Source organism: Lepisma saccharinum, chromosome 22 (assembly GCF_977018435.1).
Source record: "Lepisma saccharinum chromosome 22, izLepSacc3.1, whole genome shotgun sequence".
NCBI classification, from domain to species: domain Eukaryota; kingdom Metazoa; phylum Arthropoda; class Insecta; order Zygentoma; family Lepismatidae; genus Lepisma; species Lepisma saccharinum.
The window spans coordinates 10,926,827-10,949,299 of NC_139250.1; the positions used below are offsets into that span (position 1 = coordinate 10,926,827).

The following is a 22,473-nucleotide window of genomic DNA, read 5'->3' on the forward strand; positions in this document are numbered from 1 at the left end:
CTCCATGCATATACCTTAAATACTTTCTCTTATTAAGCAATGACTAATTTCAAGTTTAACTGCTTTCCAAATAAATGCAGCAATTCACCCACAACACTGAAGTCTCCGGTTAACAGCTGTGGTAGAAATTTAACCGTTAGAAAAATTATAAGCTTGGTCAAGTAAGCAAGTACAGCTTTTTTCTGGAGGGAGCAGTGCATTTACACCTGAAGCTTGTCACAGTTCGTGTGTACAAGGGCAGATGTTACCTGCAACTCTCACTGTCAATGGAAAACTCACGATGATAGTTGGCTATCAAAAAGACCGAGCACACCCGAACAGGCACGAAACTTGCCGATTGCAGCAGACGGCAAGTTAACTTTCTTTCCAACCGACCTCGCCGCCTTGTTACACAATAAAAGTTGTGAGCGTATTGAGAGTGTCATATGTAGTTTAGTCTGCCGGCTGCTGAGATCGTAATGTAGTGTTTTTACTTATCGAGCCGGTAACATCGCACCCCCCTTACCTCTCTCCGAGCACCTGTTGTTTGAAGAGGCCAGGTAACTTACCATACAGAAGCCGTGGCTCACCTGAATTGTAAAAGTGTTTACTTCGCTGTGATTGGTCTGCGGTTTCATGGTGGACTTTGGACAACCGGGATCTCCTTTCCAACAAGCTTGTGTATGCCGCTTTCGCCTCTTGGTGTGTGTTTTGTATTCAGTGTGTGCACGATTGTTCATCGTAGCTGCTTCAGATAGACTTCGATGTTAAGTGTTTAGTGTGTTTATAGTCCGGAGTCGCTTTCAGTTCTTTGCAGGTCAACATTTATTTTACTTGCCGATACGAAGATAAAACTGTGCAAGGGCAGTTGGGATTTTGACACTGTGAGGTAAGTAAAGAAGCTTGCGCTATATTTTCTCTTATACTCACTTTTGCTGTTATTTATTGCATAATATTATTGTTGTTGTGCACCATTGCAGCATAAACAATATGATTATTGTGTTTCGACAGTGCATGATGACAGTCTACGTTCTAGATTCAATGAACGAGACGAGGTTGAAAATGATTTATGTTTTAGATCCAAATCTAACAAAACAAAAACCGTGACCCAATGAAATCTACAAGAAATTATCAAAAATGTTTTAATATTTGTAACTTCGAATATTCTGTGATGATTGTGAGCAAATAATCGAACCTATAATATTTCTTATTGCATGTTACGAAACGTAATTAATTTATGTTGACTTGCCTTGCAAGAGAAACTTCTTAGTGTATCGTCAATTTGTTCATAAAAGTCTGTTTCTGTCAATACGATCAGATAAGGGCATCACTGTGGAAAGACAATTTTTGCAAGGTGAATTCAATTATTCGTTATCTCCAGGACATAACTTAATGTCCGAGAATTGAGACATGCTCAAAATATATTATTAATATTTTCGTAGGTTTTAACCTTGATCTTTGTTTGAGTAAAACTTACTTTGTATAACTTTGAATAACATTTGCTTAATTGTTATTGTTGTAACTTTTTTGTTGTTACCGTTGGGTTTTTCAAAACTGTTTTACAGCACATTCCTAACCGATCAAGTACTTTGTCACACAAGAATTTACTGATCCTGCTGAAATTAGTTCATTACACGTTAATTTCTAAATATTTGAATGCATTGCGTTATACGAATTACAGATAGTATGCTGGAAAACCTACGTACTTGATATTGCTATTGTGATTACATTATTCGACTGTAATGTACAGAATAATCTGAAAGGAAATACACTTTATATATAATGCGACGTAACTTGATGCCGTGAACTCGAACAAAATGTCGACTCCATTCCGTTGTGTGACTGTCTTTTTAAGGTTCGTTTCACGATGCACACATTACACTGTAAGTCTGAATTTAATTTTCCTGTGGATTTTTTAGTTCTATCTTTTGAGTTTAGGTTTTAAGTCCACTTTATACACAGGGACTGGACCTACAGTTTAAAGTGGGATCCGAACCACTTGTGCCTCCACCTGGTATCGAACCCGGCATTCCTTGATTACAAGGCGACGACGTTTCCACTACGCCATCGGGGACGTCGTTACTTTTATCTTGAAACATCCCGAATGTCAAACGAAAGAGTAATGCTCCATTTTTTGAAATTTCTAACACGCTTGAAGATTTGTAACCTTCTCTCTGTCTCGACATTTAAATATAATCATTCATTCACTCTTGCCAAACTGTACATGATTTTTCAGTTTCAATTAATTGTCTGAAATAAAATATGCTGACGTTGAGTTTTCAAATCTAGAGAATAATACCGTTTTTTGTGCAATTTTAAGACTGCTACTCCGTTCATTCTCTAGGATTTTTATTATTTAGCCACACTACTTACAAAGAAATATTTATGCCGTTAACTACACGCAGTGGCATGTCTAAGGGAGAATTATATGGGATGTAACTTTTCTCAATTGGCCCTGGATATCTTTTTAAAACCAAGATAAGTAAAAATAGTGTAACTATATGATCGGTTCCTCAAAAATTTAAGAATTTCCTGCCTTTTAGGAAATATCGGCCATTGGAAAGGAGTTCGTGGACAGACTGACTGGCACCATATTATCCCACTTAGCATATTTATTCTTCGCATGAACAATTTCTGTGGCCTTGAAGATGAAAAATTACATGTTTTAAAAAGTAAATATCGTATATTTTAGGTTAAAGACTTGCCTGTCGTTTTTAAGGGAGAATCTCAGGTTAGGCGGGGGAGGGGGTGTCTACCCCTTAGCTTTGGATGGGGTGAAAAATAAGGTATTGCAGATATGCTATAAGTATGATATTATGAATTAATGATCGTGATTAACGAGGGTGGAAATAGTGGTTACTGATTATCACAGACGTGATAATTTTTTACCTATAATTTGGTTGTTGCATATCCTTCAGCTGCAGCGTAACGAGATTAGTGGTCACAACCAGACGAACAGTTGTTTTACACGTTATGCTTTTCCCACTGGTGTACACAGAGGGGGCTGATGCGGCTGCAGCCCCTTCCGAAATTTTGACAAAATCAACATTTTCAAATAAAGGCAGTAAATAATTCGGGGGAAAAAACAGAGTGGTAAATGCAATCCCTCTTTAAAATTCCAACAGTGGGTGGCAAATCTTCCCATACGATTTTTGCTCTGCAGTCACAGGTTCTCAAAGAAACGAGATCTGGCACGTGTGTAATGTTATCTATTACGTAGCAATAATGAGTCTCAAGCTCCAAGAACTTATTTACCTTTTGTTTCCTTGTTAGTAAATTTCCTAATACTTCCGAATTAGAAATTGCTAAATATTCGAGGAGGAAAATATCATATACTTGGCCTTTGTATCTAAGGTACTTACACTTATCTCACTTAGTACTCCTGCAGTTTGTTTCCTTATACAGCATATTTGCAGATGATACAATTTAACATACAAATGTACGCTGTATAAAACACAACCTTGTTACTAACTTCGTTGTCCGTACGCTGAAGGATTTCTGTGATCCCAGAACAGGCACTTCTTAAATAAAAGATTGCTAAAGGAACCTTTGCCATAAAATTTCCTCTTTTATGTACAAATTTAGCGGATGAAGTTTGTTGAAGCCAGCAACTTTCTTCTGGGGGGGAATCAAACTTCACGGGGGAATGTCATAGACATCAAATTATAATGTGTACTAATAAAGCAGTACTAATAGTTTAAATTCCTCCTTATTTCTGATAGGTAATTAAATTTAATTAGGTCTAATTAACTATTTTAAGAATGATATTAGAATCAATAAAATAATATTATAGCATGCAATAATTTATATTTACAGCAAATTAACTAAGGCTTTTTACAGCATATCTGTGGATGACATCATTAATGAAACTTTCTGTGGGTCCCCCTTCAGTTGACACGTTCACACGAGCTTGAAGCGTATCCTCATCCATCATATTTATTAATTTAGCAGTTATGACAACGGACGATAACTTAAATTCGCTCATTATTATTTATTTGAGTTTTTTTTTAAATTTCGTTATAAAGAGGACGGAATCGGTGCTTATTACTACGAAAAAAATGAAAACTCAAGTTTTACGTTAAATTAAAGTTAATGAAAGGAAGTCAAAGAAACATAGTTGCCAAATTTCTTAACTATTGCCCGAATGCTCTACCATGCCACTGAAATTTTCGAGGGGTCTTTTTAATTTCCGGGAGGGATTTTCCCCTCCGGTCCATCAAAGGGCTCCCGCAGGGAGGGACCAGGGGAGGCAACCCCCCTGAGATTTCTCAAAATTCTTTATTTACTTCGAATGGTGACCTTGTAGCGGTAATTTATAACAAATAAATGTTTTTTTCTTTGACTTACAGGCCGTAAGTTACAGCAAGTATTCCTATTATTATTATTTTATTATTTGAAGTAGGATTATATATAAACTTACAGTCCATTTTACACTAATTATCTAACTATAATTAATTGACTTGGTGTTTTAAGTCCACCTTATGCATAATAAGGCTAATCGGGACTGGACCTACAGTTTAAAGTGGGATCCGAACCACTATGTGCCTCTACTGGGTATAGAACCCGGGATCCCTTGATTACAAGGTGACGACAGGGAGACTTTACATAACTATAAAGAAACAGCTTTTTGTCAGTATACAGTTATGCAAATTGTATATAGATATACAGAATATGGAATTATCAATGTATAATAAAAAACAACACCCTGTCCCCCTGAGAAAAATCCTGCCGGTGACCTTGGGCCCACCCCTTGAATTCATCACTTTTTGTGGCCCCTCTTAAATACTGGGTACGCCACTGCTTGGTAAGTTGCAACGTTGCAGTTAACTGTAATGATAAGTAAATATGTATTTAAAAGGGCGAAGAACTATTTCGACACAGGATAACGTTGTTTGTATGTATTGGTCAATGGTATATAAGTAGGTCATCCAAACATCAAGAAGAAGACAACCAAGAAAAAGTGTCATCTGATAAATGAAACTTTCAGTGCTAGTATAATATAGATATAAGATGCGTGTGTGTGTGAAATGTTGAAGGAAGATAAATAATGAGCAAGATTTTAAAATGCCAAACACGTAAAAATGAGTCTATTTCGTCCAATGATGGCAATGACATTATTACGTGACATATCAAATAATTGTGTTTAAAAGTAATCACCAAGTGGTATATGTCTTGTTTTGCTTCATTGCTTCGGGCAATAGAAAGTTGCCTTGCCTTGAATTCCGGTAGCTTTCTTAGTGCATAATGAAGGAAAGGTTGATCGCTACCATGCCTGTAGTTTCACTGTGATGTCACAGCAACCGGTGGTGACATCTCGTGCTTGAAATGTTTAAAAGGCTTTTCTACGATTCGTGACTTGTAGTGTAGGATATCCATTCAATCTGAACGTATATGAACGTACGTTTGCCATTTGTTTCCTAAGGCGACAAGCGGCACGTGTCTCTTGGTGCATTCTCAGAAATAAATGGAATCTTACACAAGCTGCACGAGTCGCTCAGACGGCCGTTTTCTCAACGCTTCGACCTGTTGTTCGCGCATGCGCGGTGAATGCTTGCTTATAGACTGAAGTGGCCCGTGTCGCTTGCCGCTTCGGTGTGACTTCTCTGCGTCGTTTGTCGCCTAACGCGTACCTCATGCCTTGTCGAAAGTGGCATAGCGACAGCCTTAACTTTGACCGCTTAGAACATGAAAACTATAAGAGATATTTGCACGGCGTTCTATGTTATGAAACGTCTTGCATTGAGGTATTTTTAGAATTTATTTCATTGACACTTTATTCTATTCTAGTAATTGATTAATGGTGCACGTTAAGTAGGCTTGAGAACACACCAATGTAGTTTAACTTCATTAATTCTTCAAGTAAAACTAATTTAAATGCGTTATTTAACGTAAACAACAAAAAAATTCATAATTCCATGTATCGACTAATCTTGACAATTTCGTTTAAAAAGCGTTTGTGAATATGGATATGGAGCAATTATTACGATTCGTGTAATTGATTGGCCTGCCATCTCGTGGAAAGTTTCAAGCGAGACAATTTTGAACTGCAATTACTTTTCAGTGTTCCATTCATGTTTTTTCAATTCTCAAGTCCACACAGACCCGGAAACTTGCACTGAAGATTTCGTAGAAATCTTTACTCAAGTTCCATCTTTATTGGATAATCATAACTCCATGGTAAATAATTATTAAGGAAATATCCTCCTTCTGAAATTTTGTTTCGTGCGACGAATTAATAAATGAGAGGAAGTGAAGCCAGCAATGAGTTGTTGCAGCACGATTGAAAGAAGAAAGAAAAAAATACTTCCTTTTTCTTTGTTGGCGCAGAAGTTTTGCACGATCACAGACTACAATGGGGAGAAAACAAGGAAAAAGAAGAAGAGGACATTTGAACACATCAAGCGCCAGGAAACTCGGGATTCGATTGGCGGATGCGGAATTATCTCGCTTCCTAAATGCGGGTTGTCGCAGATGGATGTTGTCATAATGTAAAATATGGCATGACCAGTTCGCATCTTACTTTCAGCACAGCTGGGACCTCTAGCGTGTAATTAAGTAATTACTGACCGTAGATCCTCGCTTCGTAAATTCGCAAGTCCAAATTTACGAGGCGCTCATGATGTAGTCATGTGGTATGATCAACGCTGCTATCAAAGGTAATCATTGGACTTGGTTGTTTGGAAAGACCACGTGGCAGTTGATGGCTTAATTTGTAAGGTGGTTTCCACTGAACGTTTGAGAATGAGTAGCACGTATTTTGCTACTTACTTCGCAACTTACTTGTGGTTCATCTTTAATTACAACTCATCTCTGTGGCGCTGACGTCGAATTTTCAACCGTAAGCTAGGGAAGGGAGAGTGGGTGATGCAATCAGCCGCTTACCTTGTAATCATGCCCTTGCGTTGCCAAATTGACAAAACACACCATCGTCACCTTTATTCAATGCGAAGTGTGTGTTTCATCATGAAAGATTGATCGATTGATTTGTTTTATTTTACTTCGCTTTTCTGCCGCTTTTGGCTAATCGCGAAGATGAGGATGAATGATGATAGGATGAAATTCACGTATTCTACTTCTATTTTTGAAAATTTTAATTGCATTTTGTTATATATTATAAAGTATTTTACAATGATGATACCTTTCATCCTTTCAGAATAGTCTTTTTTTACTACACCAGAATTTTTCGAATGATACTCATGATAAAGCAATTCTTTTGTAAAACTCGGATACGAATTGGAGATAAAATAAAGGAATATGGTATGTAAAAGCTAGTGCAATGCCAGCACAATTTAAAATAGAAAATTAATAAGTGAGTGGACATGCTTTACCCACGATTTGAACCTATTCTAGAACGCGTAACAAGTAGTCACTTTGTCACAAAGGGTGTCTGACATTCCACTATTCTGATCTCTACAAAAATATGGAATAAGCTCTCATTTCTTTGTTTAAAATGCATAGACGATTGTAAAATGTGAATGATTTTACCTAACTCTTTCAATGTTTCCAAATGCATTTACTTGAGTGGTAATGTGCAATAAAGAGGAATTTTTTAACTAGCATATTTCATCACATTATGCTATATATTTTATCAGATCATCATGCAATGTGAAATTCATGGATCTGTTTTTGAACTTTTAGTCTAACGAATAAAAGTCGTAAAAAAATGGAGATATTCCACACTGTTCGGAGGTTAGAAGTCAGTTTTTTTCACCTAAACTTCTACGTCACTCATCTTTACATTTCCAGGAAGACGCGAGTCACCAGAGGTGCCATAGAGAAGTGACGTCATTCATTGAGAACGCGATTCAGTGTTTCCAACTACATGGTTAATTCTAATTTTCCGCAATTACTTCCTTGCCCACTTCATATGTTTCACCTTCGTTGTTTCCCTTTGTATTTACGAAAGGTGAGTTGCGGTACTTGTAGAAATAGAGGCGTAGCGACATACATTAATTACTAAGCCGACATTCGTAGCAGCGTATTTAGCACAGCGCGCTACAATGCCATGGCATGAGTGTTTTTGTTAATGTCCCTTCATCAAAATCATATCATCACTCATCCTCATCTTCGCGATTAGCCAAAAGTGGCATGAAAGCAAAGCAAAATGAACCAAATCAGTCAATTCATTACCCAGCTTATTTCTAGCTAAACTGCTAAAATTTGTACACGAAGAAAAATATTGGCTTAATGAAGAGAGAAATGGGGGATTTTTGAGATAACGAAAAAGATTGGCTATTTCCAACGGATGAAAATCCAAGTTCCTGATTTGACTTCTGATAAAAGATTTATTTCCAAATAGCTTTCACAGTTTTGCACCCTTGCTTGGCGTACTCCGTCCTGACAAAATCATTTTCACTAAATGCCTAAGAGTAAGTTAGAAACACCAGGTGTAGGAAGAAAATAAATATGTTGGCAACACTGGCGGCGAATGGTGGAAATGCCATTGTGTGGAATCTCGAGCCTCCAAGCTCTTGCCATTTCCTCTCAAAGGGGGGGGGGGGGAGTGGGAAAAAAGGAAGCACGTGTAACAGTGCATTTATGAACAGCCTGCAGAATGTTCCTGTAAATACTAGTTTCCTTGTACAAATTACAATAGAGTTTTTCCACTTTGAACTACTGCAGCCTATTACTGGCCTGGGCATGGACGTTTGTGAGTGTCCATTCATCAATTTTATCATATTATCACTCATTCCCATCTTCGCAAATTAGCCAAAAGTGGCACCAAATCAATGAATTACTGTACCCGTGTGTTCTATTCCCGATATAAGCAAAATGTTTCTACAATACCTTGTATTTATTAAATCTGCATTTTGTGAAAGAATCGGGGAGAGTCAGGAGCTTTTGTTGGTACACTTGATGCACAAGTATTACTCGGCAAATTGTCCATGTACTTTTCCTTTGCACTCTACGTGACGTATTCTGATGCAGCTGACAGCCCCACCGTGTTAATTTTGCTCGCACGGTAATACATGAGCATTGGGTACACACCCTAAGGAGCAATGTAATTTATTTGCCATTTTTTGACGAAGATGTTCACAGACACTTGCGATGGCGGACAATTGAGATGAACACAGAAGTGAAAGGGCGGGTGGACAATTGCGATCACATTTTACGGTAAATTTTCTATCAAATTGAAGGGTGGCTTAACATCCCGTATAATGCATCTTACAAGAGAATTATATGAGATATGGATATTTTCGGCTGGGAATTTGGTTCAATCGACTTTTTGAACAGGGGCTAGAGCCAACAGACACATTTTGAAGTCACCTGTTTCCTCATATGTGCGAATACAGTTCCCAACTCTTTCGTCGATTTTAAGGTCAGTCACGCTTTTTCCTTTCCTGACCTTCTAGATTACGTTCCATCCGAATGTACTTGATGTTGGTGTCTTCTGCTTGGCTCTTGAAGTAGGCCAGAACATCATGAATTTTTGGATGCGGTCTTCCAAGCCACCTATATATTTTGTTGTTCCAACCTTCTACAGCATGGCGCCTTTGGTTAGGTTAGGAAAAGTTAGGTTAGGTCCTGATATTCGACCATTAATTTGGAAAATGACCTTCAACGTCAAAATCATCGCAATTGTCCGTGATTTTGGCTTCGTCGCAATTGTCCTAAATTCCGAAAATCAAGAGGTGGTGGCCATAGCACCCTCCCTCCCCCGGGGAAGCTAGGTTTAAAAATAAATGTTTTACACGTTCTCTCTCCAGTGTTATTTATAACATAATTGTTAACGTCATTTGTTTTCCCAGTCTGTGATTACGCATTTATTGATCTACCGTTAGTTACTTATCTTGAAACGTTATTGACTTCCTTGTGGTTTTAGAATCTGGGAACGATTCGTTATCCTTATGAGGATTGACCAATCTAAGATTGGTGATTACGACTGATATTTATTTCTAAGAAGTTTGATAAATAGTTGAGATCCGAGCCATTAGACGTGATATCCAAGGTGATAACGCATATCATTGGAACAATACACGCCTGTAAGTACTTAAAGGAAAGCATACAAATGATATAAGCTGATGTGAGAGATAAATTTTCCCTTAAGCGACTTCGCAATTATGGAAATAGATCCGACATTCCTATGCCTGTTGATTTGCCATTAAGAGAGAAAAAAATCTTCAATTACAGTTGCAATAGAATATAAATGGAAAGTGCAATGTAAATATATTATAGGAACATTATTTTTACATTATATATGTCATAGTAACATATATACATACAATTACTATTATTATTATACAGAGTGGAAATTCGTCGAGTTTGTAGATATGTGGAGGGATGCTTATGTGGATCAACACAGAGACAATGCAGAAGGCGGGGGGTGCTTGAGCAAATTATCCTATGAGGGCACATGTAAATAAGTTCTGTTTATTCACGTAGTATGGCAAAAAATACATGTAAATAAGTTCTGTTTATTCCGTTGTATGGCACAAAAATACATGCAAATAAGTTCTGTTTATTCACATAGTATGGCACAAAAATACGTGTAAATAAGTTCTGTTTATTCACACAGTATGGCACAAAAATACATGCAAATATGTTCTGTTTATTCACATAGTATAGCACAAAAATACGTGTAAATACATTATGTTTATTCACATAGTATGGCACAAAAATATATGCAAATAAGTTCAGTTTATTCACGTTGTATGGCACAAAAATATATGCAAATAAGTTATGTTTATTCACATAGCATTGCACAAAAATACTTGTAAATAAGTTCTGCTTATTCACGTAGTATGGAACAAAAATACATGTAAATAAGTTCTGCTTATTCACGTAGGATGGCACAAAAATACATGTAAATAAGTTCTGTTTATTCACATAGTATGGCACAAAAATACATGCAAATAAGTTCTGTGTATTCACGTAGTATGGCACAAAAATACATGTAAATAAGTTCTGTTTATTCACGTAGTATGGCACAAAAATACATGTAAATATGTTCTGTTTATTCACATAGTATGGCACAAAAATACATGCAAAGAAGTTCTGTTTATTCACACAGTATGGCACAAAAATACATGCAAATAAGTTCTGTTTATTCACACAGTATGGCACAAAAATACATGCAAATAAGTTCTGTTTGTTCACGTAGTATGGAACAAAAATACATGTAAATAAGTTCTGCTTATTCACATAGTATGGCACAAAAGTACATGTAAATAAGTTCTGTTTATTCTCATAGTATGGCACAAAAATACATGCAAATAAGTTCTGTTTATTCACGTAGTATGGCACAAAAATACATGCAAATAAGTTATGTTTATCCACGTTCACGTAGTATGGTACAGAAACACATGTAAATAAGTTCTGTTTATTCACGTAGTATTGCAAAGAAATACATGAAAATAAGTTATTAGATACAATCAAAATCATAATTACACTGCGGCCAAGCTAACAACCGGGACCACCTTTATGGCAGTGACCCTCTGTTGACGCCTATACCTACGAAGAAACTTGCCACCAAACAGCCAATTAGGCCTACCGCTGTCTCCTTGTTTCTGCAAGAAGCGGCAACATTAGAATCCCTCCCCCGAAGCAGCCAACAGAAAAACAGGATTTTGTCAAAATATCTTTTCTGCGCTGTGAATTGGGGTCGAGTGATATCGTGGCTCAGATATGAATGCAAAACAAGTTATAAAATACTAATATTAACATAACAGCAGGATAAGAAGAATAAATGTGTATTATGCTCAACAATATACACGTATCTATTATTGTTATGTATAGGGTGCAGATTTTGGTGAAGAAAGACTCATAATTAAGTAAATAAAAATGTTTTAGATAATGATATGTGACGATTATTTACTTGCAAGTATGCATGTGCCAGTCCCAACATATTTATTATCTATTGCTGGGATATAAATATTGTCTTCTATCCACAAGTTGAGGATAGAGTTACCTCCGCAGAAGAAAAACAACAACAAAAAAACAACAACAGATATCCCTGAAAAACGTCACACCTCGTATATATAATATAAGTAGGGTACAGCCCGATCCCGTCACTTTCATCTAATCATCGTCGCGATTAGCCAAAGTGGCATAATAGCCACGTTAAAGAACAAATATACAAAAATAATAATTTACAAGTTACTGTAATATAATGATTCAGCCATGCTGATGCGTCATAGTAAATCACGACAGAACAGGTAACTTGAGTTATTTCTTCTCCTAGTTCATGATTTAAACACCTGATTGCTGATATTACGCAGCTGTTACTGCACGCACATGTGCGATAAGCAAATGATACGACCGACATTAATTTTCTAATGTGATAGCATAAATTTTCCAAGTGATAAGCAAGGAAACCTTTATATCATGTTATTGAACAGTTCTCGACATTGTTTTGAACAAGTTTGAGCAAACTTTCACATTCATTCACACTGGAGGCGAGATAAAGTTGAAATCTGAATTAATTACAATTCAAGCGATAATTTATGTGTATCAATATTCGCAGAAAAATCCGTTTAACAACATTGAAGAGCCAATCACAATGCTGGAAACATTGGGAAATCCAATAAACAGTGCATTGTACAGGAAAAATGGAAAAGATTATTAAAGATTAGATAATTTTACATAATGATTGATTGATGTAGTTTATTTTACTTCGCTTTTCTGCTTGTTTTGGCTAATCGCGAAGATAAAGGATGAATGGTGATAGATGAATCCTGTCCTCGACATGGGTGTTCATCATATCATTCTCATCTTCGCGATTGGCCAAAAGTGGCAGAAAAACGAAGTAAAATAAACCAAATTGAGACCAGAATATAATATCCCCATTCAAACGTTAATGTGGAACTTGTATGGTAATAATTTTTCAAATTGTGGTATTATTTTGATTTGAAAACTTGAGGGGTGTACCCCTTGGCTCCACAGTAACGTCGCCTCAGTTAGCGCTTCACAAAATCAGTGTTTCTCAAGTCAAGTATGTCCGGAGTTTACACAGGCTTGTGTTGTAACATTTGTTCCTGTGTTCGTTTCGTAACTCGATGCGTCGGTGTTCTTGAAGGTTCTAATCCGCGTAGGAATACAAACAGCTGTGGCCTGTTGTGCCGTTGGGCAAACAGGCCTATCGGCTAGTCACGGGAAAGAACCAACAAGCGGGTTCGGCCATTATCAGTTACAATCCACAGTTGCAGGTGATAAGACGGACGTTTCAGAGTAAAAATGTCGAGTTGTAGGAAAACAAACCTTTTGTACGAGTGATTCCACTCCATGCAGTCACGTACTTCAGTTTCCCCCTCTTTGTAAATTCCTATTTCCTAACAGCTTTGGAATTTAACAATCCATTGTACGTACGGTTCATTGAAGTAATTCATGCAGTTAGTTTTCTGTAATAATCATAAATATAATCATAATCACTCTCTGTTGAAGTCTTGGTAATATGCAATATCTAACTCTCTTAAACCCGAAGGTTTATGGCTGCAGCAACACAAGCCTTCCATCTGTCCCTATCCTGGGCAAGATCAATCCAATCTTTTCCATTCTTACCAATTTCCATTAGGTCAATCTCAACATTATCCCTCCATCTTCGTCTTGGCCTTCCTACAGGTCTCTTACCATCAGGTTTCCCAACAAGAATCCTGTAAACTCTTCCTTCCTCTCCCATTCGTACCACATGGCCTGCCCACCTAAGTCTTTTTGATTTAATTATTCTAATAATATCTGGACATGAATGCATATTACGGAGTTCTAAATTATATAACCTTCTCCACTCACCTGTCTCCTCACCCCTTTTAGGTCCAAATATTTTCCTAAGGATTTTATTTTCAAATACTCTTAATTTATGTTCCTCTTTTAATGTAAGGGACCAAGTTACTGTTATACTACAGGCAAAATTACTGTTTTGTCTATATTTTAACTTTTAGTTTCTTAGATATTATACGAGCTGATAAAAGTTTATGAAGAGAAAAGTAATACGCATTTCCTGAATCAAGTCTGCTTTTTATTTCCTCTTTAATAACATTTTCATTTGCTAGTATATTTCCCCGAACTACTTGAATTTGGAAACTGATTTAAACGAGATGATATCAATATTTACATTTTCATTTCACCTAACACTTGGTTTCAGCCTGTAAGCATATATTTAGTTTTATCTTTGCTAACTTCCAACCCTATCTATTTATGTGCAATACCAGTATCTTTAATTGAAGTCTCCATTAGTGTGTTTTTATAAATTAATATAAATTTTATACATAAACCATCAAAAGCAAAACCCCACAACTTTTTTTCTCATGTTAATTATATACTTAGAGGATTAGTGAAACACAAATACGGACAAATTCAAAGGGCCACCTTTGGCTAAAATATTCATTTATACAATTTGATGTTTCTTTGCAGTAAGAAACATGTTTTGAAAATCATTTTTTGCAACAATGGAAAGACACACAAGTCTTAGGACATTTTTAATTTGAATCTGTACACTTTGATTGGCTTACAGAAAGAAGCCCGTGGAGCTACGAAGGTTTCTTGCTGAAAATATTTGTTATTAATGTAGTACATAACGAAGAGTCAGGAGCGATTTGTATAAGCAAATCCTGACATCTTTGTCCTCCTGTAACTGTAAAAGTATAAGCCCCAGAGAAGAAAGCAAGTATATGATTTCTTACTTAGGTCAAAGCTACAAGTAGACAAAATTCTGGCGAATTGACATGGAATGACCCTTCGTCTAGTAATAACAATAATAATAATTATTATTAATTAACCAATTTAATAATATTATTAGCAGTATGCATATTAATCTTATTAACTTATTAATGATAAACATAATTGTAGATAAGTTACATCTCTGATGGTTATGTTGTGCTTGTCATATTGAAGCTATAGTGTAGATCACCAACCCTGAGACCTTCTGTAAACAAACGGTCTCACCGATTCGATGTATCACTCCGCGTCAACTGATTCATGACCGAAATCATCTGCTGTTACACTCATAGTTCGCCGCACCTATTCATTTTATATAAGAGCCTCTGAATGTGAGAACCCGCTCTCAAAACATCAGACGAATAGTTGCACTACTTTCTTGCTGTTCACATGATTATTTTTAGAAAATAACCAATGTTATAAAATATCATTATGTACACAAATCTCTAAGCTCATTGATAGTTACAATGCATATTCCTACAAAATGTTCACACTTATCTTGCCTTGGCAAGTCACCAAGTTATTTTACGAAGTGCACTACATTTAGCAGAACAAAAATCGTTATTAGGATGCTTGTCAAAGTTTACAACCGCAATAAATTTACGAAATTTCTGTGTATTGTTTTGATCATCATCATCAATATATTTATTGGACTTACAGCAATGCATATGGCTGTTTATGCCCATTATATATTTTATTTACATAAGATACAATTTACATAAAATCTACAAACAAATTTCAAATACACTCCTATCTATATCATCCTTAGAAATATACATTACCATGTTATATCATTTTGTCTAAAAAAATGCAAGTAAAATATATTCAATTCACATGCAAGAAAGAAGCCAAATTTATGGGAAATGATTACTGGTGCAAAGAGTTAACCATAAAGGTGAAGCAATAAGTAAAAAAAGAAAGAGCATTGGGTTTAAAGTGAGACGTCATTTGCGGCAACGTATCCCATACTACAAATTGGCCATTGTTTTACCTTATGTAATGAATCCTGTAACAACGCTGGATTTTCGTGTGGATTATTTTACTTCTATGAGTTTGCAATGCTTTCTGTATGCACGTGGTTTTGTTTACAGAAGGTCTCAGGGTTTGTGATTTGAACTTTAACTCAATTGACTTTGAGAGAAGCAGAGTTATTTTGAAATTCGATATTCCTTGTAACTTACCCACTCCCACTTCTTGCACGATATCTGGAGAAATAAGAGGAAGAAATTTCAGAAAACACTCATAACATGCAACTTCAACTCACAGAAAAATTGTTTTTCGCTATTTATGACTAGGTACTCCCTCTATTTCATGCGTCGATCACGAATACATATTGTTCGTCAAAAAATCATGATGCTCCCAAGATTTGTGTGGTACTGGCAACGATGACTCTAATATAATTAGACAGCAGCATATCCTTCGCATACAAGCCTGCTTTGCAATGTGACACTTAGCATGCCCTGCGATTTATTGAGAGAATGACCGTGATTGGAGAGGTCTAGCACAAACCGAAATCAAATGGGCCAGTTGTTCGGCAACGAAATTGTTCCATTCCAAGACGCAGAATAGATTTTTAAGCTGCTCGAACAGTAAAGTGTACGAATGAGTTAAAATTTTGGGGTGCTTCCGCGTATTGCAATTTTTCCTTCTAAGTATACGAGGAAAGACCCCCTTATCTAAAACCCTTACCTTGAAGCAGTGGCGACAATTGGGTTCCAAAACTGGGGGGCAAAGACAGTATATTTCCCTTTATAGATAATATTTAGCATAGTGCGAACAGTTACCCACGCACTATGCTAAACCTTATGTACTAATGGAAAATAAACTGTCCTTGCCGCCCAATTTTGGCACATTGTCCCCTCAATTTTAGCACCTTGCCCCCCTACCCAGTTTTGGAACCCAAAGGCCGCCACTGCCACTGCGAATTAAGCTCTTGGGGGGAGGATTTGTGATTTCATTTTGGGAGGTAGTTTTTTTGGGGGGGTATTACAATTTGTATTTGTTGCCAGTTTGTAAAGTGAAATATTTCCTTGGGGTTGTAAGAACCTTAGAACAATTGTTCTAACCTAGTTCATTAAAGCTTATGATATCTTCTACACATAATTTAGAAACACTTAGTGTATTTACATTCAAAGAAAACCCAAACTCATACACAAAAATAGCTATCGAAATACTAACACCAAAAACTTGACCAAATTTCTATTGCCGAGTTCAAACTTAACGTCCATCTAACTTAAACTTAAAGTCCATCTAGCCTAAACTTAACGTCCACCTAACCTAAACTTAACGTCCACCTAACCTAAACTTAACGTCCATTTAACCTAAACTTAACGTCCATCTAACCTAAACTTAACGTCCATCTAACCTAAACTTAACGTCCATCTGACCTAAACTTAACGTCCATCTAACCTAAACTTAACGTCCATCTAACCTTAACTTAACGTCCATCTAACCTAAACTGAACGTCCATCTAACCTCAACTTAACGTCCATCTAACCTAAACTTCAAGTGCATCTAACCTAAGCTGAACGTCCATCTAACCTAAACTTAACGTCCATCTAACCTAAACTTAACGTCCATCTGACCTAAACTTAACGTCCATCTAACCTAAACTTAACGTCCATCTAACCTAAACTTAACGTCCATCTAACCTAAACTTAACGTCCATCTGACCTAAACTTAACGTCCATCTAACCTAAACTTAACGTCCATCTAACCTTAACTTAACGTCCATCTAACCTAAACTTCAAGTGCATCTAACCTAAGCTGAACGTCCATCTAACCTAAACTTAAAGTCCATCTAATCTCAACTTAACGTCCATCTAACAAACTTAAAGTCCATCTAACCTAACCTGAACGTCCATTTAACCTAAACGTAAAGTCCAATTAACCTAAACTTAACGTCCTTCTAACCTAAACTTAACGTCCATCTAACCTAAACTTAAAGTCCATCTAACCTAAACTTAACGTCCATCTAACCTAAACTTAACGTCCATCCAACCTAAACTTAACGTCCATCTAACCTAAACTTAACGCCCATCTAACCTAAACTTAAAGTCCATCCAACATAAACTTAACTTCCATCTAACCTAAACTGAACGTCATCTAACCTAAACTGAACGTCCATCTAACCTAAACTCAACGTCCATCTAACCTAAACTCAACGTCCATCTAACCTAAACTCAACGTCCATCTAATCTAAACTTAAAGTCCATCTAACCTAAACTTAAAGTCCATCTAAGCTAAGCTGAACGTCCATCTAACCTAAACTTAAAGTCCATCTAACCTCAACTTAACGTCCATCTAACATAAACTTAAAGCCCATCTAACCTAAACTGAACGTCCATCTAACCTAAACTTCACGTCCATCTAACCTAAACTTAAGGTCCATCTAACCTAAACTTAAGGTCCATCTAACCTAAACTTAAAGTCCATCTAACCTAAACTTAAAGTCCATCTAACCTCAACTTAACGTCCATCTAACCTAAACTTAAAGTCCATCTAACCTAAACTGAACGTCCATCTAACCTAAACTTAAAGTCCATCTAACCTAAACTTAACGTCCATCTAACGTAATCTTAAAGTCCATCTAACCTAAACTTAACGTCCATCTAACCTAAACTGAACGTCCATCTAACCTAAACTTAACGTCTATCTAACCTAAACTTATCGTCCATCTAACCTAATCTTAAAGTCCATCTAACCTAAACTGAACGTCCATCTAACCTAAACTTAAAGTCCATCTAACCTAAACTTAAAGTCCATCTAACCTAAACTTAACGTCCATCTAACCTCAACTTAACGTCCATCTAACCTAAACTTAAAGTCCATCTATCCTAAACTTAACGTCCATCTAACCTAAACTGAACGTCCATCTAACCTAAACTTAACGTCTATCTAACCTAAACTTATCGTCCATCTAACCTAACCTTAAAGTCCATCTAACCTAAACTGAACGTCCATCTAACCTAAACTTAAAGTCCATCTAACCTAAACTTAACGTCCATCTAACCTAAACTTAAAGTCCATCTAACCTAAACTTAACGTCCATCTAACCTCAACTTAACGTCCATCTAACCTAATCTTAAAGTCCATCTAACCTAAACTGAACGTCCATCTAACCTAAACTTAAAGTCCATCTAACCTAAACTTAACGTCCATCTAACATAAACTGAACGTCCATCTAACCTAAACTTAAAGTCCATCTAACCTAAACCTAACGTCCATCTAACCTAAACTTAAAGTCCATCTAACCTAAACTTAACGTCCATCTAACCTCAACTTAACGTCCATCTAACCTAAACTTAAAGTCCATCTAACCTAAAATTAACGTCCATCTAACCTAATCTTAAAGTCCATCTAACCTAAACTGAACGTCCATCTAACCTAAACTTAAAGTCCATCTAACCTAAACTTAACGTCCATCTAACCTAAACTTAACGTCCATCTAACCTAATCTTAAAGTCCATCTAACCTAAACTGAACGTCCATCTAACCTAAACTTAAAGTCCATCTAACCTAAACTGAACGTCCATCTAACCTAAACTTAAAGTCCATCTAACCTAAACTTAACGTCCATCTAACCTAATCTTAAAGTCCATCTAACCTAAACTGAACGTCCATCTAACCTAAACTTAAAGTCCATCTAACCTAAACTTAAAGTCCATCTAACCTAAACTTAACGTCCATCTAACCTAATCTTAAAGTCCATCTAACCTAAACTGAACGTCCATCTAACCTAAACTTAAAGTCCATCTAACCTAATCTTAAAGTCCATCTAACCTAAACTGAACGTCCATCTAACCTAAACTTAAAGTCCATCTAACCTAAACTTAACGTCCATCTAACCTAAACTTAAAGTCCATCTAACCTAAACTTAACGTCCATCTAACCTCAACTTAACGTCCATCTAACCTAAACTTAAAGTCCATCTAACCTAAACTTAACGTCCATCTAACCTAATCTTAAAGTCCATCTAACCTAAACTGAACGTCCATCTAACCTAAACTTAAAGTCCATCTAACCTAAACTTAACGTCCATCTAACCTAAACTTAACGTCCATCTAACCTAATCTTAAAGTCCATCTAACCTAAACTGAACGTCCATCTAACCTAAACTTAAAGTCCATCTAACCTAAACTTATCGTCCATCTAACATAAACTGAACGTCCATCTAACCTAAACTTAAAGTCCATCTAACCTAAACTTAACGTCCATCTAACCTAAACTTAAAGTCCATCTAACCTAAACTTAACGTCCATCTAACCTAAACTTAACGTCCATCTAACCTCAACTTAACGTCCATCTAACCTAAACTTAAAGTCCATCTAACCTAAACTGAACGTCCATCTAACCTAAACTTAAAGTCCATCTAACCTAAACTTAACGTCCATCTAACCTAATCTTAAAGTCCATCTAACCTAAACTGATCGTCCATCTAACCTAAACTTAAAGTCCATCTAACCTAAACTTAAAGTCCATCTAACCTAAACTTAACGTCCATCTAACATAAACTTAAAGTCCATCTAACCTAAACTGAACGTCCATCTAACCTAATCTTAAAGTCCATCTAACCTAAACTGAATGTCCATCTAACCTAAACTTAAAGTCCATCTAACCTAAACTTAACGTCCATCTAACCTAAACTGAACGTCCATCTAACCTAAACTCAACGTCCATCTAACCTATACTTAAAGTCCATCTAACCTAAACTTAACGTCCATCTAACCTAAACTGAACGTCCATCTAACCTAAACTCAACGTCTATCTAACCTAAACTTAAAGTCCATCTAACCTAAACTTAAAGTCCATCCAACCTAAACTTAACGTCCATCTAACCTAAACTTAACGTCCATCTAACCTAAACTTAACGTCCATCTAGCCTACCGACAAGTTTCTTGTGAAGGCTTTCATACATGTAAAATAGGAGCACTATGTCATGCAAACTTGAGTGGAAAACGGCCTGCTGTTTCTTGGCTCGGTTGCAGAATGATGTCCTGCTTCAATGCACAGAGGCTACATATTTGACGCTATGGGAACATTTTATGACTAGATCATTAATGGACCGATCTTTTTTTCAAGTGTGCGTTGTTGCATATTTAAGAAGTGGTGTATATATACTATATGCTTTGAATTCCATTTTATTTTATCCCTGGCAGGGATAAGAATAATTGTCCTTTTGCCAGGGATAAAATTTTTGTGAGGGGGAAATCCCCTGCATCCCCCCCGTTAATTCGCACACTGCACAACACATTAAAAAGTTAAGGATAGTCTAAACACTTGCCCACTCTTCTCAAAAAGCTAACAACATTTCTTAAAATACTTTCATCATCTCACAAAATGGATGATGAATATAGTCGGACATTGCGATGGTGGACAATTTGCGATGAACACATTTAGAAGTGAAAAGGCGGGTGGACAACTGCGATTATATTCTAAATCTTCTATCAAATTGAAGGGTGACTTAATACATCGTACAATACCTCTTACAAGATAATTATGTGAAGTATTGATATTTTCGAATAGAACAATGATTCCTTTACACTTTCATCAGGCTTGAGACTGGCAAGGTAGCTTGTAAACGTACTTGCATTACAGCCACTTGGGCGTGTTTAAAATTAGTGTTATTCCACACATCGTCAGTCATAACTATTTCCCCATTCTCGCATTTTTGTTATTACTTTTCTCTCGTCTTTTATTTCATGTCAGCACGGAAGTGCTTCGTCAAACTTGGCTGGGAATTCGGTTCAATCAAGTTTTTAAACATGGGTTAGACCCAACAGACAGCTTTTGAAGTCATCCGTTTCCTCAAATGTGCGAATACACTTCGCAACTCTCTCGTCGATATTAATGTCACGCTTCTTCCTTTTCTGACCTTCTAGATTAAGTTCCATCCGCATGTACCTCATGTTGGTTTCTTCTGTTGAGGCAGGTCAGAACATCATGAATTTTGGGACGCCGTATTCCAAGCCACCTATTTATTTTGTTGTTCCAAGTTTCTACAGCATTATTAGTTCTGTGGCGCCTTTGGTTAGGTTAGGTTACGCAATTGTCCTACCATTAGTTTGTAAGATGACCTTCACCGTCAAAATCATCGCAATTGTCCGTGATTCTGGCTTCATCGCAATTGTTCTAGATTCTGATGAACAGTTGGGAAGATTAAACATTTGTGTGAAAGAAGTATAATTGGCACATTCAGTATGAATATGCAGTATACTTAAAATAGTATTGCACACATTGGAGAGTTCCGTCGTTGCAGCAAATGACCATGGGTCATGCACCAATAAGTGACTTGATAACACGGAGCTTGTTCCCTGTTACCTCGCCACACACTTCCTGCTATAAAGTCAAGAATAATCACCATGCTAAAAAGTTGTGCTTGTGCGGTTGAAATCTCAAGGGCAGTATTAGCTAGAAAGATGAAACTTGAGACGTATAGTTGCTTTTTGTTATTTAGCGTCCCTTTTTCTTCCACTATTGACTAATCGCGTCGATGAGGAGTGATGATATGATTGTTGTTTATTGATTTAGTTTTTTTTTACTTCGCTTTTCTGCCACTTTTGGCTAATCAGTGAAGATGAGTCATGATGTGATGAAATTCATGAAGTGGCACTCACAAACACCATCCATGTCTAGGTTTATCGTCTCTTGATCTACCGTGTTGGACTTCTAGCAGTTCTTACCTTTTATGTACACCCAACGGCGAAAGAAACAATAGGCGAATTGTCCACCACCATGACATCAATTAGCAGAGAACAATGCCTGCTTCGAACCAACATAGTTTGATTCCTTAAAACAACACAGGATGTAGAATAAAAAGTAATTAAAATAGCAGTGGACAATTTA

At 36.6% G+C, this 22,473-nt stretch overlaps 1 protein-coding gene across 4 annotated transcripts in view; it reads left to right on the forward strand.

Moving 5' to 3' along the window:
* Window positions 1-412: 412 nt before the first annotated feature.
* axo (axotactin) overlaps window positions 413-22,473 on the forward strand; it is a 223,120-nt gene continuing 201,059 nt past the window's right edge. For all 4 annotated transcript variants that reach the window (XM_083143941.1, XM_083143944.1, XM_083143942.1 and 1 more), the window contains exon 1: window positions 413-868. The gene's annotated coding sequence lies outside the window, so the exon portion shown is untranslated. The remainder of the gene's footprint in view (window positions 869-22,473) is intronic.